This window comes from Oenanthe melanoleuca, chromosome 4A (genome assembly GCF_029582105.1).
Source record: "Oenanthe melanoleuca isolate GR-GAL-2019-014 chromosome 4A, OMel1.0, whole genome shotgun sequence".
In the NCBI taxonomy this organism is placed as follows: Eukaryota; Metazoa; Chordata; class Aves; order Passeriformes; family Muscicapidae; genus Oenanthe; species Oenanthe melanoleuca.
Genome location: NC_079338.1, coordinates 14,176,166 through 14,192,542, shown reverse-complemented (window position 1 = coordinate 14,192,542; position 16,377 = coordinate 14,176,166).

Genomic DNA, 16,377 nt, shown 5'->3' with positions numbered 1-16,377 from the left:
CCTCGTGGGTGCTCCCCCCTTCTCTGCTCCCTCCAGTCAGGATGAGGATGGATCTGTGTGGATCCATCCATCCAGGATTGCTCTACCTCACCCCTCTGAGGAGATCCTGCAGGCAGGAGCAGAGCTGGGCTCCTCACAGCAGCAGTGCCCCAATCCCCCCACACCTCACTCCCAACACTTTCTGTGAGTCTCCTGCTTCTCCCCCAGCCCTGGGATGCAGGGAGAGATAAGGCCCTGCTCACATTACCTGACACTGCCTTCCTGCCACCTGATAGCATTAATTATGACTTATTCTAATATGAAAGGACCCCTTCAGAAGGTTTCCCCCCTGCTCTGCCTCCACCCCGTGCCCACCACGGGGACCCCCCACCCCTCCCTCCTCCCCTCCCCGAGCCCACGGGACTTCCCAGTTTTCAGCAACACCAGATACAGGAGGCTCTTTGAAAACGCTGCACGCTGGCAGCTTTCCCACCTCAGTTTCAAATCTCACTGGATAATATTCTCCATATTCCTTGATGGAAACCAGAAATTCTGGCTTTTGCCGTGTCCCGCGCCTGAGCGGCGGCTGCCAGGGGCTGGGGGACAGCAGAGGTGACAGCAGGCACAGCCCTTGCCACTGGCCATCAAATCCGGCCACAGAAGGCAGAGCTGCCCAAAAGTTCACCCAAAAGTGCAGCCACAGGTCAACCACGACTCTGAGACAACAGGAATTATCCTGTACCCTAAAAAAAGGGGAAAATCCAATCAAATCAGCCACGTTGCACCAGCTCGTTCTGCTGGCTTTGGAGGAAAACTTCTTCAAGTTGTGTGATTTGGGCTGAAATGATGTTTTCAGGAGAAATTTGCCTATGTTTAACTCAAGCCCACTTAAGAAGCTTAAAAAGGAAAAGCTTGGAGCACACAAGGAATGTTTGCTTGATGATTGAACCAAACGTTTGGGTTGACTTGAGGCAGGTTTTGGACAGGGGATTTTTTTTTTTTCAGTTTGTTTTTCGTTTCGCTGAGCACAAGTTTGGGTTTTGTCAATGTCTCCCACGTTTCCTGTAACCCCTGTGGAAAGATGGGCTGCCAAGGGCTGGGACAGCCCCTGTCCCAGTGCAGGGGTGGTTATTGAATTCCTGCAGTCCCCAGAATGGCCAAGGGCCTGCAAATAGCCTGATGTGCTCTCCAGCTGCCAGGAATTCCCAGCCTAGGTTTATAGGATTGTCCAGAATGGGAAGGGCTCTGCTGGGGCACAGGGGGACACTCCAAGGTCTGGAGAACCTCCCTTGTAAATGTGGTGAAAAAAAAGGTTTTCTCACAGGATATCAGTGAGGGACAAACATGAATCTGCTCTAATGTGGTGCTGCTGTGAGCACTCATGAGCATCTGCCTGAAGGTACAGGAGGGTGACACATCCTGTGGGGTGACAGGGGACATTTGTATTTCCATACAGTTTATAAATGAGCCAGGCATGGGGATAACTGGGAGGGATGCTCTCAGGAACAGGGGCAGGCATGGGCAGGAGCAGGTAACAGAGCCATCCTGAGGGGAAAAATCCCATGGGATGGGAATGGAGCTGAGCATGGGGGCAGCAAGAGCTAAAAATGCACATTTTCAAGCCCTAAAATGTGAACTCATCCCCCTGGATAAGGGCAGTGCCACTTCTAGGACAGGGACTGGTGGAAGGAAAAGAACTGCACAGCACAGCAAAGGACAAGAATAAACCCTAAAAGGGGACTCTTAGCCCTAAACACCCTCAAAACCTTAAAACCTTCATGGCTTGAGTCTGGTGCAGAAGCTGCTTTGATTTGAGCAGCCAAGGGGCAGCAGGGACAGGGAGGATCCTGCCAGGGGAGAAGGAGGAGCAGCCCTGGGAATGCCAGGACAGCCATCCAACAGGTGCTGGGAGGGGAATGCCAGCTCAGCTGAAGGGGAATGTTCCCTCCCAGCCTCTGAAGAGGAGCTGCCAGGCCTCCTGCTGCTCTTAATCCACAGCACGTTGAGGAGCTAAATATATTCCCAGCCTAATGCAGCAGGGCCTTGCTAATCTGCCCCTCACACTGGGACAGGCAGGACTGGCTCCCTGCACATCCCAGCACAGGTTTAACAGCAGAAGCAGCAGGATGAGGGGCTCCTGTCACCGGGAATTCCTGGCTCTGGCTGCTCCCCAGGACACGACCAGGATGTGCAGCAGAAATTGAAATAGAGCTGCTCTTGTCAGAGGGAATGAGCCGTGGGCTTCCCACTGGCCTGACCTTGCCCTGTGCTGGATTGGGGAGAAAATTGCATTTGTTAATTTGCAAAACAGTCATTAGTGTGACTCAGGTCCCAATCCTGGGGTGTTCTCATGGAATCACGGACCGGTTTGGGTTGGAAGGGACCTCAAAGCCCTCAGTGCCACCCCCTGCCATGGGCAGGGACACCTTCCACTATCCCAGGGTGCTCCAAGCCCTGTGCAACCTGCCTGGAACCCTCCCAGGGATGGGGCAGCCACAACCTCCCTGATTTTCCTTGTGGATCTCAAATCCCCATCCCAGGGCTGTTTGGAGAGCAGTGCCAAGACACCTCCCTCGGGCTGAGCCTCTGGAGTCAGAGATGGGACACAATTCCTGTCCTCGTGCCTGGAAGAGCCCAGGATGCCCACCAGCCCTCACAGCTGCCTCCACCTCTGACTTAACCCAGCAAAACAGGACAAGAAATGTTCCTGGATGCGGTGGAGATTCCCCACTGAGCCCTTTCTTTGGGAGAAGAGCCCAGCCAGCCCTGCTCCCACATCCCAGGGGAAACAGGAGCCGGGGAAGGGGGAGCCAAGGTGCTGCCTCCTGCTCGGCCACCCGTAGCCAGCCAGCCCCATCTCCCACTCCCTGTGCCTGCATTAGCATTCCCCAAATCCTTTTAACGCACTCATCTGATAAGGGATCTGCCTGTATTGGTTTTTTTTTTTCCCGGTGACACATAACCCAGCTGGCTGGGTGGCGGCTCGGGGAGGAATCAAACGGTCAGGAACAAATGAGTAAATCAAGTTACCATTTTACATCTCTTTAAGTTGTTTCCCTCTAAGAGCTCCCCAGATTTTATCTCAGGTAGCTTAATTGGAACAGGAGAGCCGGGGCTCCTCGGAGCGCCGGGCTTTCCAAGGGAAGGGCAGCCCCCACCAGGTAGGAGGGAGCTTTGCTAGGGAAAGGCAGGGATCATTTACCCAGTCTTGTGGGAAGCCCAGTAAAGGCCAAGAATCCCCGTGGCAGTGAAGGAGACAGCCCCTTCCCAGCAGAGAAGCCTCTCGGGGGGACCTTGGTCCCTCAGCATCACCTGCCTGGCACCCTGACCCTCACCAGCTGATCCCACAGGGCCAGCGTTTGCTGGATGATTTTGTCTCTGGAGAGTCACAGGGAGACTTCCCAGGTTTCACCTTACCTGCTTCTCCCCCTTCATTGTTCCCTGGCACCAGCTGTCTCCAACCCCCAGAGCTGGAACTCCTGGGAATTTGTGCCTTGGGACTACAAGCTGCCCATGCAGGTGAGAACCAAGCAATTGCTGCCACTCCCTGACTCAGGAGCCTTGTCCTGGGCTGCTCCATCCTGCTGTTAGCTTGGGTGAAGCCCACACCAGTTCCCTGGGCTGGGAATCCTGTGCACGTTCCCTACACCCCACATGTCTGCTGTACATCCCTCTGAGTGTGCAGCACACCCCACCTCCCATTCCAGGCTTCCCCAGACTGGGAGAACTGGGCAGCTGCTGCTGAGCTGTTCTGTGCTGTTCTCTGCTCCTGAAGTGTTTCTGTACAGCAATTCACCCAGATTTCCCTAACCTAAGAGATAATAACCTGAGGAATTTCTAGTCAGGCTTCATTGGCCATGGCATTTCACTGCTCTTTCACAAATCCCTGATGTCTTCCTACCCCAAAACACAGCAGAAACAGAAAACAAATCAATCCACATAACAACAGCATGATCAGCTTTTGTCTGGCCCGGAAGAGAGGAGAGAGAGAGAGGGAAGAGAGGAGAGATGGAGTGATAGGGAGAGAAGGGAGAGAAAGTGCAGGGCTGAGGAGGGGCAGCATTTATAGACTCGTTGGAAACCATCAATCACTGTTAGTGCAAGAGGCTGTTTAGAGCTGGTGAGTATTAAATTCCAGCAGAATTTGATGAATAACAGGAGGAAAAACATTCCTGTTGTAACAGAATGAAAACAAGAGTTCCCTCTTCCCCCTGTGCCAAACATCCCCAACCTGAGGGAAAGTCCTGGGAAAGGTTGTTGCTGAGCAAGGGGACATGGAGCAGCCTCACTGGGAACTCGAGAGGGGCTGCAGGGCTGGAAGGGATCTGAACTGGAACATGCAGGACCTCCCTTTCCAAACCCAGACCTCCAGCTGGGGTGGAAAGGATAGGGAGTGGCTCATTTTGCCTTAATGCTCAGCCAGCCCTTGGTAATTATTAGCAACTGGAGTGAGTCTGCTCAGATAAAATCAGGCTCCTGACTCCCCAAGCCCTGCGCCCTTCGGGGCTCAGAGGGGTTCCTGCTGCTGATCCTGTCATTCCACTGACTGGGACACACTCAGGGCTGCCCTCCTGCCTCTAAAGATCCAGACCCCAAAAGCACAGACCCTGGTGATGGAGACTGGCGTTTGTTGCTTCCCCACATCGCTCTCCAAAGCAGTCAGCAGCAGCATCTCTCCTTAATTAGACAGGCTGGTAATGAGAGCTGAGGGCCCCAGAGGCTTGTCTGACATCACCAGGTATTGCTGTCAAGCAGACACAGAAAAATGCACTGAGATTCAGTCAGAGCATCCCCAGACTCAGGGAATTTGTCCTAAAAATGCAGGGGCTGATGCCTTGTCTTTGGTGTGTCTCGGTGCTGGGGAGGAGGGAGGGCAGCACCTGAACCCAGGCAGATTTGGAAACATCAAACAATGACACGGGGCACTTGGGCTTCTGATGGAGAATTAATTTGGCATCAGCATAAATGTGAAAAGGAAAGGGCTGGTACAGCCCAGGTGACCTTTTCCCAGAGCCGTGTGGGCTGTCAGGGTGACAAATGGGACACCTGGGCGCTGGCACAAAGGGGCAGCACTCCAAGGTCACCTCGGTTTGCTAAACAAGGGCTGCCTGCACCTTGGGGACCTCCAAGCTGCTGTGGGAGGTGGGACTGAGGTGTTCCCACTCTGGCCACATCCTAGAGGATGGGCAGTGGCTGTGCAGGTTCCAGCTGGGCAGGGACCCCAGCGTGGCCATGTGTCCTGGTGTGAAGGACAGGTGTCTGCCAATAAAGGCAGGAGCTTCTCTTTGAAATGGAGAATATAAACCCCCTCCCTCCAAATTATTATTATAGTTTTGAAATTAAGGAGCTCTCAGGCAAAGATATGGGAATTAGGAAGAACAATTCTTTACCAGGAAAATTAAAATAGAAATACAGTATTACAAAGAACAATCCCAGAACACTGACAGACTCAGAATACAACCTGACACCCGTCAGTCAGTCAGGGTGTTGGCACAGTCCCATTCAATGGTGGCTGCATCCTCCTGCAGGGGCAGATGTGGTTCAGCTGGAGCAGTGCTCCTGGAGAAGGTGCAGTTTCCTCTGAAGCTCCAGGGATGATGTGGAAAGGTCTGGCTTTCCTCTGGAATCCAGTGGAAAGAAGGTGCCTTGGTGTCCAAAATCTCAGTTTTTATCTGGGTAGGAAAGGCTTGGCTCCTCCCCTGGCTGGAGCATCTCCCAGTGGGATGATGGAATTTTATCAGTCATGCAGTGGGACTGAATGGGCCAGCAGCAGATGATATCTCCTGGAGGGAGGATGGGCTGTGGAAAGATAAAGATGATTGCCCAGCTGGTTTAAAGATGGCCCATTAGCAGATAATATGTGCCAGGAGATCAGGGTCACTGCCCCAGATGGTGACAGAATTCACATTTCTGGCCACATCAACTCAACACACCACGGCAACGTGAGCATGGCATGAACATGACACGGGAACACGAACATGGTCACTCCCACTGAGCACCAGGATCACCCCTCCTGCCCTCAGAGGTGCCAATGCTGCCGCGGGAATGGGATGGCTGGCATGGAATATCTCCTGAAGGCACGGAGGAAGGGCACAGAATTCCCAAAGAGACTGAGGTGATGGTGGCACAGCTGGGAGCCCTGGCCCTGTGTCCCCTGCCATGTCCCTGCCATGTGGCAGCAGCCCAGGGAGGCTCTGATGGGAGAATGACTCACAGGGACTCTGCTGCGGGTGTGTTTCCTATTAGGGCCGCTCAAGTCTCCACAATTAGGAATGCAGCTCAACCAGAGTGTGAATCCCTAATAGGAAACATTCCCCAGATGCACACGAGGCCCCGAGGAAGATGCCAGCCCTGGAAGGGGCTGGGGGCCGAGCCGCCGGGATGGCTCCCACATGGGGCGGCATCAAAGGCGGGGCTGCAGTCCCGGGGTCTCCGTGGCCACTTCTGCCAACTTTGATCAGGGTTTGTCGTCTGACTCCCAAACAGTTTTTTCACACTTGTTTCCCAAGTGTGAAGAGCCCGAAGCCATGTTGGAAACTCTGAGACAATTTCGGATTCCTTTGCAACAAAGCCAAGGCCAGGACAATGGGACTTTGATGTTATTGACATATTGGTTCAGAGTTTCCTTGTTTCCATTTCCCAGCATTAGGCCAGAGCAGAGGGCTGCTGCCTTGCTCTGTTTAATTAGGTAATGTTTGTACAGTGCTCAGAGAATATAAAGTGCTCAGCAAGTGGAAAGCGTTATCCTTATTACTATGCCTTCCATATCCACCCGCTGCCTTTGGTGGAGCTGCAAAAGCTTTGAAAGAAAAATAAAATAAGGTCAAGTTTATTTTATTTAAATGTAAAATAAAATTGTAGTGCTGAGCAGAAGTGATGGACTGGCAGAGGCGGGGAGGGAAGAGCTCTTTGTGTCTCTAGACTGTGCCAAGCTGAGTCCCCTTGATGTTGTCCCAAGCTGTCCTGTCACTGTGTGTGTCCAGTGTGGCATGGACAGGCCCTTCCCAGAGGCAGCAGAAGCCAGAGCAGCTCCCAGCCTCCCTGCTGGAGCTGCCACCAGCAGAGCTCCTGGAGCCCATCGTGCTCTCATCAGGTGGAGGTGGGACAGCTGCGGGTGGGGTGGCTGCCAGGGAGGGCCAGCATGGCACTGCCAGGCTCAGCTGGGCTGGACAGGGCTCCCAGCACTGCCACCTCCTCCAGCCCACTGCCAGCCCAGGATGCAGCATTCCAGAGACAGGGAAAACACCCCAACCCTGCTGCTGATCTCTCCCAATCCCAGGCACTGAGTGCTGTGAGAGATCCTGGAGGATGCTCTGAGCAGCTGAGTGGGACACCCCTGCACTGCCACAGCTGTCCCCCAAGCTGGAGTGATGCCAGGGATGCTCCCACCCCTGACTGCTCCACTTGGGCCCCAGGGCTGGGGCTGGCTGAGTCTTCTCAGGCTGCTGTTCCCTTTTTCCTTCCCCTGGGTGATTTCTCCTCATTGTGATTCCTCTCCTTGCTGGTGATAAAACATTTGACGAGTTGCACTGAAGGCCCAGACTCAGCAGCCCACCCCAACCCTCCCATCCCAGCTTCTCCCCCACCAAATATGTTTGTATTTTTAACATTTTTAGGCAACAATCTTAAAACGAAGCAGATGTGACAATGAATATTTATCTGCAGCATCTCAGTATGGGATTTTCTCTTAAACTCGATAAAATAAACTGCTCAGGATACAGAACAACATTTCTCCTAATATACAATACACAAGGGGCAGGAGGGGAATTAGCAGATGAACTCGGCATTAAAGCCATTTAAAATCAAAAGAGCAGCAGCATTTACATGTGAGGAGAACAGTTGGTGCTTTCAGTGAGATCCTGGTGTGTTTTCCTCCTCATTCCTGGAGGCTTGCAAGCACCAGGCAGGAAGGTTCCTGCCAGGGAGGGGCAGGTGAGCAGGGGGCTCCTCACACAGGTGGGATGGGATGGGATGGGATGGGATGGGATGGGATGGGATGGGATGGGATGGGATGGGATGGGATGGGATGGGATGGGATGGGATGGGATGGGATGGGATGGGATGGGATGGGATGGGGAGCAGAGTGAGGAGGGGAAGAAGGCAAACGCTGCCCCAGTGACAAGGAGGTGGCCGGGTCCCTGTCCCAGCCTCGTGTCTCTCCCATGCCACCAGTGCTGTCCCTCCCTCCTGGGGGCTCACAGCAGCTCCCCCCCATTGACTCCACGAGGGTTTGTTTCCATCCAGCAGGAGTGGCAGTCAGGGGGAATTATCCCCACCCTCACTGCTTCCATGTTGGATTTACCCTGCTGGGGCTGGTGCACACAGGATGCTCCAGCCTCCCTGGGCTGGAACTTTGCTGGGTTTCCAGGGCAGGATGTGACTGTGCTGGTTCTTCAGCATCTCTGTTTGCAGCAAAGAATGGGATGCTGTGGGATCCCTTGTGCTCAGGGGTAGGATGAGCTCCTGTCCCACAGGTCAGCCCCATGGGACCAAATCCTGTGCTTGCTCTGGTGCTGAGAGCCCCTTCCTCCCTACCCTGCTCACCCTCAGGGCCTGGCTTTGGGGCTGGAAGTGAGGAGTGACTAAAAACTGCTGCAAACCCTGGGATGAGCGCTGTGGCTCAGCCCAGCCCTGCTGAATCTGGTGGCTGCTGGAGCTGGGGGGCACTGCCAACCTTGCCACGCTGCGCTCCCACAGCCAGGCACGTTTCTCCAACCTGCTGTCTCTGACGCAAATCCAGAACAATACCCAGATTAAAAATAACAACCACAACAAAAAGGCTCCACCACCACCCCAGAGAGCCCCAGGCACACGGAGCCCTCCCCAAAACCAGAGCAGGGAGTGGGCACAGGAGGTGGGAGTGAGCCAGGGGGCTGGGAGGCTGGAGGGGCAGCAGGACTCTGAGGGTCTGTCCCATCTGTGTCCAGGGCTGAGAGGCCACTAAAGCCCCTCCTGCTCATTCACTCCCCCTCAGCTCTGCAAAGGGAGTGATTTGGAGGGACCAGGGACAGCTGTGCCATGTTGGTGGCCCTCTGTGACCAGCCCCAGCTGAGCTGAGCCACTGACCGCAGCACCATGCACTGGAACATCTTGTTCCTCCTTGATTTAGGATCATCCACCCTCCTCCTCCTGTCCCAGAGAGGGATCTGTGTCTCTGGGTCCTGAGGGACCCCTAAATAACGAGTCAAAGGGATAAGGTCTCTTTGGTCTGCAGAGAACATGAACTGGAGCCAAAAGCTGCTGGCTGAAAGGGCTCAGCAGCTTCCCGAGGGCAGTGGTCCCAGCTGGTGGCACTCACAGTGTCAGAAATGGGGTGGGGACTGCTTGAGCCTGGAGGGAGCATTTCCCCTGCTGAACAGAGCCAGGCTGACACAGGAGATGCCTCCAGTCACCAGCACAGGCTCTTGGGCCATGAGGGTAGTGGAAGCTTTGGAGTCCCTGTGTTGTTAAAGCCTGGAGAGGGTCCCCAGCCCTGCTCCATCCCCTGCCCAGGAGGATCCTGCTCAGGACTTGGTGGTTCTGTCTCCTCCAGCCAGCACTGGAACCCCCTGCCCTGAGCAGGGATTTTCCCTTTGAGCTTCAGTCCCTGAGCTTGGCCAGCCCAGGGCTCCCCAAGTGACTCCTGAACATTCCACCCTCATCCTTCACCTCCAGAGCTTGGCCAGCTCAGGGCTCCCCTCCTGCCTTTTTTTGGGTGTGGAGGAGGAAAGGTTTGATTTCCTGAGCTGTGCCCAGATCCCCCAGGGCAGCAGAGGGGACGCTCCCAGCCCAGGAGCTGCCCAGCATCCCCAGACAGGTCCTGTTCATTCCAAACTCCCTGAGAGCAGCCTGATGGGATGCTGCAGCCACACAACATTCCTTTGTAAGGAAATAAAGTGTCAGTGCCACAGCTGTGACATCCAAGCTCTGCTTCAGTAGCGTGCCCTGGGCAGAAAAAGGCGGCGGGTTCCTGTTTAGGTTTTTGGTTACTGTGTTTGTAAAATATTTATTTTTCCTGGTGTTTCTATCCCAGCCTTTTTAGAATCCAAATACTGGGAGGCTGGAGGAGCTGTGGCCAGGCCCAGCACTGCTCTGCTGGCTGGGCTTGGTGTGTGCCAGGCATGCTGATGGCCCTGGACCCCCCCAGCCAGCCCTCAGCATCAGACAGTGTTTGAATGCAGTCTCCAGGGGTGGAGAGGGTGGTATGAGGCACTGAAAGAGCTGGGAGAGGAGAAAAAAGAGGAGAAGAAAAAAGAAAAGGGGAAAAAAAAAAAAAAAAGGCAGTGGCGTATAAATGAATAAATAATAGTAATAAAAAAGATCATTGGGAAGCAAAGACATTCTTTATGGTGCATTAATGTGTTTTCTCAGCTGCTCTCTTGACTCGGCAGCAGCTCTTGCAGTTCCTGTCCTCAGGACACTCCATGGGCGCAGGAAGGTTTGTTCTGGCTGCTCTGTCCCAGTCCTGCTGCCCCTGGAGCTCTGTCACCCCATGGGGAGCACAGAGCCCCACCTGCCCCTTCCATGCCCATCACTGTCTCTGGGGTTCGGCTCCTTGGGAGAAGGTGGGAAATGCCACGGGAACCCGGGGTTTTGTCCCCTCGGTGCCACCCAGCGCTGCCTCCCCAGCTCCCCGAGGTTCCCTGAGCCCAGGCTTTCCTCCTCCCCACCTGCAGCAGCTTCCCAGGGCCGGGATGCAGGCTCAGAGCCGGTGGGAGCCCAGGAGGAGGCAGCAGCTCTTATCAGGCGGTGGCAGCTCTGTCCCCACGCTGTGCTGAGTGACGCGCTCCCACCTGCTCCCGGCGCTGCACGGGCTGCTGCTGCTGCTGCTATAGAAACACACAACTTCTTACACTCACCTCCTTTCTTCTTTATATCTTGTCTTCTCTTTTTTTTTTTTTTTTTTTTTTCTCTTTAGACCCTCAAAGCAGCGTCTGAATTCCTTCGGGATTCAAAGGAGGATGCGACGGGCTCTACAGCTACATCCCTGCTGGGGCTCCGTGTCCTGGCTGTGACGGGGTGTGGTGATCCCTCCCCACCCTGCAGAGGGGGAGGCAGCTCAGGAGTCACCACCTGCTTTCCAGGAGCTGAGCTGAGCTGAGCCTGCCCACACCAGGGCCACAGGATTTGTTCCCTGTGCTGGCACAGCCCCACACACAGCTCTGGTGGGTTTATTTTGCTGGCTGCTCTCACCCAGCTGTTTATTTTCTTGAGTTTCTCCCTGAACCCACTGCACACCTGGAGCTGTGCTGACGAGCTGAGTTCAAAGCTGAGCTAACTCTGCAAATCCCTTCCATGCCTGACTGTGGGGAGCAGGTGCTCCTCTCTTCCCCAGGGCTGCAGAGTCCCCCAGCAGGAGAGAAGGATCCGTCTCATTCCTCATTTGCCAAGCAGAGACCCTCACATGGAAAACCAGCATGGCCTCAAGTCATGGGATCACAGAGTGGTTTGGGCTGGAAGGGACCTCAGAGCCCATCCAGTGCCACCCCTGCCATGGGCAAGGACACCTTCCCCTATCCCAGGTTGCTCCAAGCTCCATCCAACCTGGCCTTGGGCACTTCCAGGGATCCAGGGGCAGCCACAGCTTCTCTGGGCAGCATAAGCCATCAAATATGGACTCATCTGGCATGCCCATGGTAGATCCAGCACATCCCTTCTCATCCCTTCCTGACCTCATTGGCCTTGGCTGACAGTGGCTTGTTTTGGGATCAGTCCCCGTGGACACTCTGCAAACCAAACCAGCTCAGTGTAAGATCCAAGGAGACATTTACTAATGGGCTTTGGGCTGAAATTCAACCCTTCTTCTTAAAAAAAAAAATAAAAAAATAAATCCTTCAAACTAAAAGGTTCTAAACAAACCTGACTTGAGAGTCATTTAATACCCTGTCAGCTTCCCACTGCTCCTGGCTCTGGAGAGGTGAGGCATGTCCTTGGGATCGGGGTCCTGCTCTCCTGCACCTGCTAGGAAGGTGCAAACAAATCCTGAAGTGCAGATGCCAGAGCCACTGACCCAGAGAGATCCTTCTGGAGCCCAGCTTTGGCTCGAGCCTCGGTGGAAGGCCAGGACAGGTCATTTCCCATTCCCCTACTTTGATTTCCATTGTCTCTGCTGTGATTCCATTTCCCACAGAGCAGCCCAGGACTGCTGCATTCCAGAGGCATTGCAGAATCCTGGGGGTGTTGGTGTGGGAAAGTGGCACAAATGATGATGCCATCAAAGCAGGACAGACTTTGACACCTCTAAGAGTCAGGTCAGCTGTACTTCTCCTGCTCCACAGCTCAGGAGTAACTCTTTTCCTCCCCTCCCCTCCCCTCCCCTCCCCTCCCCTCCCCTCCCCTCCCCTCCCCTCCTCTCCTCTCCTCTCCTCTCCTCTCCTCTCCTCTCCTCTCCTCTCCTCTCCTCTCCTCTCCTCTCCTCTCCTCTCCTCTCCTCTCCTCTCCTCTCCTCTCCTCTCCTCTCCTCTCCTCTCCTCTCCTCTCCTCTCCTCTCCTCTCCTCCATCCCTTCCCTTTCCCTTTTTCCTTGCCCCTTTCCTCTTCCCCCTTTCCCCATCCCTTCCCTTTCCCCTTCCCTTTTCCTTTTTCTTTCCCCTTTTCCCTTTTCCCTTCCCCCTTCCCTTCCCTTCCCTTCCCTTCCCTTCCCTTCCCTTCCCTTCCCTTCCCTTCCCTTCCCTTCCCTTCCCTTCCCTTCCCTTCCCTTCCCTTCCCTTCCCTTCCCTTCCCTTCCCTTCCCTTCCCTTCCCTTCCCTTCCCTTCCCTTCCCTTCCCTTCCCTTCCCTTCCCTTCCCTTCCCTTCCCTTCCCTTCCCTTCCCTTCCCTTCCCTTCCCTTCCCTTCCCTTCCCTTCCATCTCTCCTTAGCCGCGCTCTCCCCCTGGCGGCAGCGCTCGGTACTGCCCGCCCCAGGTGCCGCCGCCCCGCCCCGGCCCCCGGTTTCGGTTCCCCCGCTCTCGGTTCCCCCGGGACGCTCCATCAGCACTTCCATCCCCCGAACCTCCAGGATTGTGCAGGAGAAGGACCCCGGAGCATCCTCCGGCCCGGGGGGTTCACTCTGCCCCGGCGCCCCGCGCCCCGGAGGTGACAGTCCGCACACTGTCACCGGTGTGACAGCGCCGGTGACACCTGACGGGGAACCGCTGGAATCTTTGCTCGTTTCAAGCTCAGGGAGCCGCCACGAGTGACTCCCAGTCATGAAATGCACATTCCAGCCCCCACAATTCAGTGAGACCCCCTCACTCGCCCCAGCCCTGAAGCTGGTGGCCTCCTTGGATCATCCTCACTGGAGACTGAGGGAAGAGAAGAGAGGGAGGGAAGGGAAAGGAGAGGGAGATGGAGGCAGAAAGAATTAAACCCCCTGCTTTAAACGATGGAAAATATCCCAGCAGTGTTCCCTTTCAAGCCTTATTTTGCTATTCAGGAGCTTGAAAGGCACCGAGCTCCCAGGCCCTCGCAGAGCAAGCAGAGATTTCACGTTATAAAATATGAATATCTTGGTTTATGAATAAACTTGGGCTGGCTGCTCAATCTGAGCCATCACAACCTCCTGGGCTTCTCTCCGGGGTGATTTGGTGTGGGGTGTCGCAGGTTCGGGAGGAGGGGATGGGAACCAGCAGGGAGCAGCTGGAGGCGCCGATCCCCGTCCCCTCCTGGGGCTGCGAGGGGCGGAGGCACCGCTGGGCTCTGGGGTGATGCCAGGGCTGGGAGATGTCCCAAATCCAGAGCCCAGGCTCGTGTCTGGGGGGAGACACCCCGGGTTCTGAGTGCCTGGTGCCGCCGGTGTTGGAACCCGGGAGAGCAGTTAAAGAGATCCAAACCCTGCCCCGAGTCCTCCGAGCCCCGCAGCGCTGACAGAAGGACGAGAAACCAGCGCAGAAGGAGAAATTCTGGGCTCCCCGTCCCGGGGGGCACAAAGGCAGCAGGGCTGTGGCCGGGATGTGACAGAGGGGTCCCCCCAGGGATCCCCCCGGAGCACGGGGCTCCACAGCTCACCTGCTTTTCCCCACCTGGGGAGGAGGAGGGGGTGGCACGGGCATCCCCAGGCTCTGCCCAGCTCTGGGCACAAACCCAGGGCACGGACCCCCCCAGAGCCCCCTCCCCCGGCCCCGCTGCCGCCCGAGCTGCGCTGGCAGGGACGGACCCGCACAAGGAACGATGAAGGCTTCAGAAGCGCTTTGGAGGAAAGGAAGGAAGGACAAAGAGAAGCTGGGAAGAGGCCATGCCTAGTCCCCTGATGCACTTCAAGAGAAAACAGTCTAGACTTTTTATTTTTTTTTCTTTCCCAGACCCTGCTTTCCATTTCAAATCAGCCCTGACATTTTGGTTATCTTTTCTTTTAATAAGCCAGGTTTGTTCTGTTAGAATCCATTCATCTGTGTGGCACAGGCAGGGTCAGAGACAAATAATACCTGGGGAACGAGGGAGCTCCCCAATGCCCCAGTGCCACCAGTCTGCCGAGACAGAGGCCAGGGGAGCACAGGGGGACACTCATCACCTGTGTCACCCTGCTGGCAAGGACCTGTGAGCCCAAGGGGACACGAGGTTCTCCCAAACTCCTCTCCACAGCCCTCACTCATGGGGTAAATCCCCTTGTCATAGCCTGGCAGGGAATCAGGGCAGGTTTGAGCCTCCCTCACCTCTCCTCGCAGAACTGCCGGAGCGCACCCGCTCTCCGGAGCGCACCCGCTCTCTTGGGGCTCTGCCAGGGGAATTCCAGCTCCTCCCGCCTGACCCCGGCGCAGTCCCTTCGGCGATGTTGGGAGAGCTTCCCAAAATCCGGCTCCAGGAGTCCTTCCCTGCTGGCAGCCCGGCCCCAGCCCCGCTCCGGTCCTCGCCCCTCATCCCGCAGAGGATGGAGAGGGGGAAAGGCAGATGGAGCTCTGCAGGAGAAGGCGGCTTGAAGGAGGAAAATAACAACCAGAAACACGGAGAAAGGGATGAAATGTTACAGAAAAGTTGGCCTGAGGGAAATAAGGGAGCTAAAAATAACCCGCCAAAGGCTGCGATGGGAGCGAGAGGAGAGCTGCGGATCCCGAGGAGAAACGGGGTTACCCTGCAGCTGCTCCTGCTGAGCCCCCCAGCTTTGTGGGGGTGTCCCGGGGGCAGAGACCTCCAATAGGGTCCCTGAGCCGGGCCAGAGCTCTCCAGGAACGGGGCACATCCCATGGGAAGCGGGCACATCCCACGGGAACCGGGCGGGCGCACACCCAGCCCAGCCCGGCGAGCCCTCGCCTTGATTACATTTCTGTTTCCTCCCCCAGCCGAGCACAGGAAGCTGCTTTGCCATCCATTTACCCAGGGACTTCACTGGTATTTAATAAACTCGATTAAGCAAGCGCCTTAATTTGCTTTGGTAATGAAAACATAATTGTTTCTGCAGCTCCAGTGCGGGGACTCTCCACGGCGAGTGGCGGGTGCAGGCAGTGGGATAATCAGGCAGAAGAGCCCAGAGCTGGGGAAGTTGTTGGTTCTCCCCTGAGGAAATAACCAGGTTTTCACCTCAGGCTGGGGAACAGCAGGGGGAGAAGCTGCTGCCCTGAGGGGCTGGGCTGGTTTGGGGCAATCCTACCCCCTCATCATGCTCACATTCCCCACAAAAACATGCACCACACACCACCCGTGGCTTTTCCTATTCCCTCACCTCACAGCTCCATCCACACCCCGGGCAGGAAGCAGCATCCCATACAGCTGATCCCATGGGATGCAGGTGTGATAAAGCAGGTGTGATAAAGCAGGGACTCACCTTGGACCTCCTCAGCACTAGTGCACAGCTGTGCCCAGCCATGGATAATGCAGAATTCCACAGTTGTCTGTGCCAAAAAGGAGCAGATGACCCCACTGTGGTCCCTCCCAGTCCCTTTGGGGCTGTGTGAATGGAGCATATCAGTGCCCAGGGACACGTGCCACAGCAGCCTGGGGACAAATAAATTGGAAAACAGAAGTTCCTTGTAATGGCAACCCCCAAAATGAGCAACCAGGTGCAGCCTGTGCAGTTGGTGTGACACAGGAGATCCCTGCAGGGACCAGCCAGCACAACCCTGCAGGGTTTGTACACTCAGTGTGAGATATTTCTCATGATTGAGGATTTAGGAATTACTGCAACACCTGCAAAGGTGAGGAGAGCCCAGGGGTCACCGTGGCCAGCAGGAGCTGGGCAAGGTCAGAGCCCAGTCGTGCTGCCCAAGAAGATTCCAGGGAAGAAGGGCCCTGGATGTGCAGAGAGCAGGGAGGGAAAATGGGAGGAGGAAGAGACAGATGGTCCCATTTTGTATGAAAAGGCAGAGAGGGAAGATGTAACTTGGGAATCTCCCCAGAACAAGCCATCTGTGAGGTGTAAGGCCTGTGCAGCCAAAATCCTGGAGCAGCAGAAGATGCTGTGCTCAGTCCAAAAATTTCATTACCTTGTCCCTGTTATTTGTGACTCGG